We start from the raw sequence: 8,505 nt of genomic DNA, 5'->3' as shown, positions 1-8,505 counted from the left end.
CATCGAAAATTTCTCGACATGGATCATACTATTTGCCTTATCCGGGTTTATGCAAGTCTAGTTGGGTGGTTGTGGTTAAGACTAAGCCAAGAGGTCGTATCGAGTCTGATGATATGATAGAGGGTCAATAACTTTACCAGATTGACAACCCAACTCCTTCAAAAATGGTGCTTGATACCGGTGGCCCGGTCTCCCTTAGATCTGCTGATATAAATGATGACATCATTGACCTTAGACTAGATGCTGATGCACTTCCACCAGAGAACGACGATCTTCAAGAAGAAGACAGGGTTGATGACGATGAAGAAGAGGAAGATGAGTTCGATGATAATCAGGAAACTAAATCGGAAAAGGAGGATGGTGAACCAGAGGAAGAAGATGATGAATCTGATTAGGGTTAATATAAACATAGTTTTGAGATATGTATTTCTTTAAGAAATAATGAGTATTTGTAATATATGTTTTAGTGAATATAAACATAGTTCTGCGAATGTAATATAGTTAGCATTATTTTAGATATTTCAGTTACTATCATTCGGTATATGTAATTTAAATTTTTCATACTACACATCAGGTTTGAAGCATTATTTCAATTGTTAATTATCAAGGTACATTAGAAATTGACAGAAAATGATCATTTAAAAAAATAATAAAAACGCAACCGTCGGAATTACTGTCGGACTATTCTGATGGTAACATTATTTTTTAAAAAAATTTATATAACATTTCCCGCGGTATTATCGTCGGATAAATCCGTCGGTAATATGGCGGGAAAACGAACAAAGTGGCACCAAAATGTTACTGTCAGATTATTCCGACGGTAACGTTGACCACAATATGTTTTTGTATTCCCTAAATACCGTCAGAAAATTTGACTTTAACTACTATCAGACGAGAAAAATCCGACGATAAACATTTACTGACGAGGTTTATACTAGCTGATATTTCCCGACGGTAAATTCGACGATAAACTGATTACCATCAGATTCAACAAAAGAATCTGATGGTAAATTTGACGATACTTAGCATTTTTCTTGTAGTGTTATTTGACAATGGACATATAATTCTATATATTTATTCAACTAAAATGTAATATAAATTAAAACATAGTTTATTATTTTAAAAAATTGAATTTCTTTATTAAAAAAATATAGATTTTTTATATTAGAGTTGTACTGTACAAAGCTACATCTTTATTTATTTTTTTATTTTTTTTATATTTATCTTAGTTGCCATACTTTGTGTTCTCACGTGGTGTTCTTTAGTTTGTAAATAATTAAAGAAAAAGTTAGCAAAAAATGAATGAGAATGAAAAACACAAAAAAATATAATATAAAATTATGAATTAAGTTTATAATCATGATATATTTGAATGTACTTGGTGAGGAGATGTTCCAAATTTGAACCTGCTTAAAAGAATTTTTGACAATTGGTATAAGAGATTAAGAAACAAATAATAGTAAGAATCTTATGTTGCATGTATAAATAAAGCAAATAGTGTAATAGTAAGGGTCTTAAGATGTATAAGTTGTAGAATTTAAATATTTGTAATTGAATTTTTTTTATAATTATTATTATGACATTTTTAATGTATTTTTATTGCATTATATTTAATTAGTACTTTATATTTTAAATAAATAATAATAAATAAGATATTTTTCTTTTAACTTTTTAAAAATATTTTATTAAAGGATGATTGGTTGATTCTTATCTTTTGCCAAATCATTAGAATTGCTTACGTGACATCATTAGCAAAGAAAAGACAGTTTAAATTTATTGTTAAAAAAGTTGATATCAACTTTTATATGTTATAAAATAGATAGACAAATAGAAAGATAGATGGTTCGATCGAAAAAACTATTGATAATAGTTTTTTAAAATTCATAATATGAACCATTAGTTCAATGTGTAACTGCTAGATTATGACATTATTCATCACATCATTTGATGCTCAGGAGGATGAGACTAATTGGGCATTAGACAACAATTTTACATACTTGAGATTTGAGTGCTCCCTGAATTATAGGAAGGGAGATACTCTAATAAAGATTCAAAGAATGAAGAGCTACAGACGAAGGAAAAGATAACATTTTTGTGCGTTCTTTTTTTTTTTTTTTTGATACCACAAAAAGATCTATGTATCATATGAATATGTTTGTGAGCACTCGCCTTATATGAAAACTATTGCTTCACCTGTGCATTGTTAGGGACCAACACACAAACTGATCACATTGTCGTTGCGCTGTTTAAGAAATTAATTGATAGTAAGCTAGCACGCCTCCTCCCCGCTCCCAAAAAAATATTCTTTCATCAGCTCTATGTGTCTTTCTATTTTTAATATTTTTTCACTCGAGGCTTTAGGCTAAAACATTTTGTGTCGATTTAGACAATGTGATTGAAGTGAGAGTCTCATTTTCTTAAAATGTATGTCCTCCCTTGTAGTTTTTCTTATTTTATAACGAAAAAAAATGTGCAAAGATTATTAATCCTATAAGCCTATACTTTTTTATAATGTAGTTGATACGATATATATGCAATTGTGAGATAATTAATTACATTATCAGAATAACAAAGAACTTTTCCAAGAGAAATCCACTCAAATTAAATTGACATATATATAGATTTGTTACCAAAATTGTAAAGTTTTGTGATCCCAAAATCGAGGCCATTTTTGTCTTCTTACTCCTCCTACTTATAGCTAGTTCGTGGGCAGATCATATATCAGTGGAGATTTGACAAACTTTGTATTATGTTTTAAGAAATTTATTATATGCACAAAGAGGATATTAGTGGATTATATATTGGGCTAGAGAGTAACGAACTGATTCCTCTAATTGAGTTCTTAATTAGAACTGATCGGGATACATGACATATAATCCTCTTAACTTTGGGTAATTAAGGTTTTTGTGGCCATAAACTAGAATTAAACTTAAACCTCTAATCGGAATCAAGTGACCAAGACATTGGCGGTTGATGAAGGTTAGAGGAGACTAAATCACTAAGACATTAGGGTTTAGTCAATTACAGTTTGCCATGAAATGAATCTTGCATGATTAAAATAGTTGGTAAGAAAACTTAATCCGGAAAAGTAAACATCTCCGATATCTTAACTGCTTTCTCTTATTGATTTCTCACTAAGTCGCTTATTTGCTTTCTTTACTCTTGAATTATTGTTTAATGCGATTTCAAATCACCAAACCAACTTTTCTGCCTGCCTAACCAAACCAATCATTCGACCATTGTTGCTCAGTCCATCAATCCTCGTGGGACCGACCCTCACTCACCTGAGGTATTACTTGGACGACCTGGTGCACTTTGCTGGTTCAGTTGTGGACATTCCAAAAATTCGCACCAGGCACTGCATGCATACGCGGAAGCTCAATTTTAACCCATGCGTATGCGAGTTTTTAACACGCGACGCAAGGATTCCATTCTGTTTTCGATACTCGCGTACGCAGGGCAGAGGTTCGCGTACGTGAGACCACTATTTTATTGAAAATTGGTTTTTCTTCATTTTTAAGATTTCTCTAGCTTTCTAAACTTTAACTACTGGTTAAGACCCTTAGCTAGTAATTTAGACTCTAATACTAGTAAAGATGAGTTAGTTGATTTGAATTGATAATTTTCTATTATGAGTTTAGAAGACGGAGCTTTAGGTTTCTGAAGTTCTAAGGACAGACTAGTTGTGTATTGTGACGGAGTACGATATTGATGATGAATTTGAGGAATTTGTTGAGACAGGTTAAGACAGGTTTGGAACTCGGAGTTGAATGAGGAATTTGTTGAGTACTCAGAGCGATCACTGAGAACTATTATTGTATACTATTTTATGCTGAGACTGTTAAGTCGCTATGCGTCTAGAAAGGATGGTGGTTAATCCCGCTTGTTGAGGTCGTGGCGCTGGCATAAGGATGGTGGTTAATCCCGCTTATGTTGAGATGTGAGGTCTGAGGCTGAGTATCCCGCTCTTATCCCGTAAGAGTGTGCTTGGGCACTATATCTCAGGGGCCATATTTATATATGTGGTAGAAAGACAACTTCTAGAGGGGTTGTGTCGGGTTGGCAGTTGAACCGACAAGTGATATCATTGCCAATAGGACCGGCATTCATCATGTACATTTTCTATGTGTTTGCTTGCTTTGTATACTTGCATCCTATGCCTACTGTATAACATGCTTAATTACTCCTTGATTTACTTTCTATCATGAATATTACTTGTGTATTACTTGGATTCAATTACTTGTGTTTTCTACTAGAATTAAGGAGGTTCGGTTGGTGGTGGCGATGGGATCGCATGGAGGTTAGGCTAGCGAAGGTTGTGGGACAGCAGTGTTAATGTTAGTTTAGAAATCCCCTAAGATAGATGACCCATTTAAGGACTTTATTAAATTGTTTTATAAGCTTGAATCTTATGCTTGATGTGAAGTTCTAGGATTGCCTTTGGTGTCCCGAAAGCTTATATCTTACATTACTGGGCACTGTTACCATAATGAGAACCTCCAATTCTCATGCCATATGTTGTTGTTTTTGAGATGCAGGTCGTAACCCACCTCGGTGAGTTACGAGATGGTGACAAAGCGAAGTATCTTTTATCATCCCTTGTATTTTGGCTATTCTGTTGTAGTACTCTCTCTTTTGTATCTTAGACTTTGATGCCTTAGAGGCTAAACTTGAGAGACAGGTTGTGTATGCTATTTTAACTCAAAAACTCTCTATTGTCTGTATATAACTAGTCAGCCTAAACTCTGCAAGCTGCGACTAGTTTTCTTTTGGTTATCATATATATATCTATATACCTTGTAATCTTTTGGATCTTCAACATGTTGTATCTTGTGCCTTTACGCTTGTAGATATCGTGTGAACGCTCCGCGCTTTTCTATCTTTGTTTTGGGCTTTATTTCTTCATTGGGCTCCTTTATTATTAATTCTTTCTACATATATTATTATGAGCTTTAGAATTATCGTGACACTTTATTATCCTTTGCTTTACGGCATGAGGTAAGGCTTAGGGTAATAAGGTGTTACATTTGAAATAGTGGAAATATGGAAAACGTGAACGTCATTTATAGAGGATATGTGTGTGATTAATAAGTTTAATAGTGTTTATGATGTACGTAGTTTGCTGGTTACATTACTATCTGTATTTTTGTATTTGAATTAAGTCTTTACTGAATTGTTGGTTTTCATGAATAAAAGTTGTTTTTCGTTTCTTTCAACGTTTGTTGCTAGTAAAAATCAGTTTACAAATAAGTATTGATGTCGTCATTATTGTTGTTGTTCTTAATTTCTAATGAAAAAAATCATGATATCGAGTAAATGATTATCAATTTCAATATTGTTACAACTGACCAATATAGTCAACATAAAATCGTAGTGTAACAGGAGAAATAAAAATGGAGGACTTCTCATCATGCTGTGCAAGCACAACATTCGCTAACAAAATGGCTATGGCCTCTCCATTCTCTTCATTGGAACATGCAATTGCTGTTGCTAGAGACATATGGTACCGTAAATTGAATGTTAGGTCTTGGTTGGAGGCTATATCAGGACGATTTTGTTCTAACGAATACTTGGACACAGCGAACAAAGTTACTATGCAGGTTTGTTGGTTGATGCGTGAGCATCTTTCCTATCTTTTCCTAGTGAATTTGCACTTAATTTGTTAAGTTTTATCAAGAATTAATTATCTTTTAGCCACTATGGATGCTACTTTGAGTCTTGTGCAATTTTATTGATTTTAGGTAGCATTCGAATGGATTTGATGGAGTTTCTGCAGAGAAAGAGAAGAAACCAAGGAGCTGACCAGCAGGAGTGACGCGTGCGCGTGCCTGACGCGTACACGTGATTAGGAGCTATCCATGGCGACGCGTGCGCATACCTGACGCGTACGCGTGAAAAGCGAAGTTGCTCAGCGATGCGTGCGCGTACCAGACGCGTACGCATGACACGCGAAAAAGACCATCGACGCGTACGCGTGACTGATGCGTACGCGTGATATGTGCGACATGCAGAAAATGCTGGGGACGATTTCAGGCCAAGTTTCGACCCAGTTTTCTGCCCAGAAACATAGACTAGAGCCAGGGGATAGCAAAGATTCAAGGGAGATTCACACAAGAATGGTTATGCCCACTCCAAGTTAGGCGTGGACCCTACGAAGCAAGTGGTCCCCATCCATCAATTGAAGACATGCTGATTGCTTTAATTAATTCTGATTTAAAACTTTAATTTTATTATAAAAGAGGAAAAGATATTATTTTAGTTTTAGAAGATAGATTTTAAATTAATTAGAATTAGATAAAAAAGAGAATTCCAACAGGGTGATTCGAACACAACATTATTCCATTCACAATTTACAGTTTTTGAGAATCCTTATTTTCTCTCTGAACCATGAGCAACTAAACCTCCACTGTTAAGATTTGGAGCTCTGTCTATTGTATGAATTGATTTTATTGTTTTTCTATTTTAATTCATGTTTTGATTTATATTTAAGAATTGTTTTCGTTCTTTATTTTATGAAATTGGGTGGAACAGAAGTATGACCCTCTTTCTAATTGAGTTCTTGTATAACTTGGAAAAGCTCTTTACTTGAACAGCAGCTTGAAAACAACTTCTCTTAAATTTCTAGTTTATATGAATTTAACGGGATATGTGACATATAATCCTTTTATATTTGGGTAATTAGGATTTCTGTGGCATATAACTAGAATTAAACTTCACCCCCTAATTAGAATTAATTGACCAAGGAATTGGCTGTTGATGAATTTTAGAGGAGACTAGGAAGGTCTAAGGAATTAGGGTCTAGTCACATATAGTTGCCATGAATTAAATCTTACATGATTAAAATAAATTAATAAGAAAAGTCAATCCGAAAAATAGATAACTCTGAAGCCTTAACTGTTTCTCAATATTTTATTCCCCACTTGTTTACTTGCCTTTCCCTAATATTCTTGCTATTGTTTAATGTCTTTGAACTCTCAAACACTATTTTCTGTTTGCCTAACTAAGTAAATTAATCAACCATTATTGCTTAGCCCTTCAATCCTCGTGGGATCGACCCTCACTCACCTGAGGTATTACTTGGTACGACCTGGTGCACTTGCCGGTTAGTTTGTGGGTTATAAACACCGCACGAAGTTTTTGGTGCCGTTGTCGGGGATTGATAGTGATTAACAACTATCAATTGTTTGATTGCTTAGATTAAGCGTTTTAGTTTTAATTTTATTTAAATTTTGTTCATTATTTTCGAACATTTTTTTAAATAGCACTAATATTTTTCCTTAATTTCTGAAATAAGTTTGGTGTCACCTAGTTAATTTTATTTTAATTGTCTTGTTTATTTTTCCTGTTAATTTTCGAAAATTTTTGTTTAATTTTAGTTATTATTTTCGAAATTTATTTTTTTTAGTATTTTTATTTTATTATTTTACACAGGATACCTCACTGGGACTTCTCTGCACTCTGACGTAGAGATTCCCACCTTTTCTTGTTTTTTGTTTGTTTATGCGTAGGAACAGAGACAAGGAACCTCTGTTAGACTTTGATCCAGAACCTGAAAGGACTTGTAGGCGACGTTTACAACAAGCAAGACTTTGCAAGGCTGCAGAATCCACTATGGATCAAAATAATGCTGTTAATGCCAATGTGGCAAATCCGAATGAAGAAAAAAGGAGAGTGCCTGGCTCTTACTCTGCTCCTACTGCAGATCTTTATAGAAAAAGCATTGTGGTGCCTCCTATAACTACGAACAACTTTGAGTTGGAGCCACAATTGGTCACCCTGGTTCAACAAAATTGTCAGTATCATGGTCTTCCCCATGAAGACCCAAATCAATTTATTTCTAATTTTTTGCAGATTTGTGATACTGTGAAGACAAATGGAGTGAACCCAGAGGTGTACAAACTCATGTTCTTCCCGTTTGCTCTGAGGGATGGAGTAAAACTATGGCTAGATTCCTAGCCCAAGGAGAGTTTGAATACTTGGGACAAGGTTGTTACTAAGTTTCTTACTAAATTTTTCTCACCAAAGAAGCTGACTAAGCTTAGGGTGGAGGTTCAGACCTTCAGGCAGAGGGATGGTGAAACTCTTTATGAAGCTTGGGAGAGATACAAGCTACTGATTAGGCAATGCCCTCCGGAATGTTCTCTAAATGGACCCAACTAGACATCTTTTATGAAGGCTTAGGTGAAATGTCCAAGATGTGCTTAGATAATTCTGCAGGTGGTTCATTGCACAAGAAGAAGACACCAAAGGATACTATTGAGCTTATTGAATTGGTTGCTAGCAACCAATATTTATACTCATCTAACAGGAATTCTGTTAACTCTGAGGCCCCTCAGAAGAATGGTGTTATAGAAGTAGAAGCTCTTAATGCTCTTCTTACTCAGAATAAGCTTATGTCTCAGCAAATAAGCCTACTTACTCAACAAATGGGTGGAATGTAAGTCTCAGCTATCAACACCCAAAATCCAACTCAAGAAGCCTCTTATGACATGACAGGTAATTTTG

This window comes from Arachis hypogaea, chromosome 14, assembly GCF_003086295.3.
Source record: "Arachis hypogaea cultivar Tifrunner chromosome 14, arahy.Tifrunner.gnm2.J5K5, whole genome shotgun sequence".
Lineage (NCBI taxonomy): Eukaryota > Viridiplantae > Streptophyta > Magnoliopsida > Fabales > Fabaceae > Arachis > Arachis hypogaea.
The sequence above is the reverse complement of the archived record's forward strand: the minus strand, read 5'-3'. Positions refer to the sequence as shown.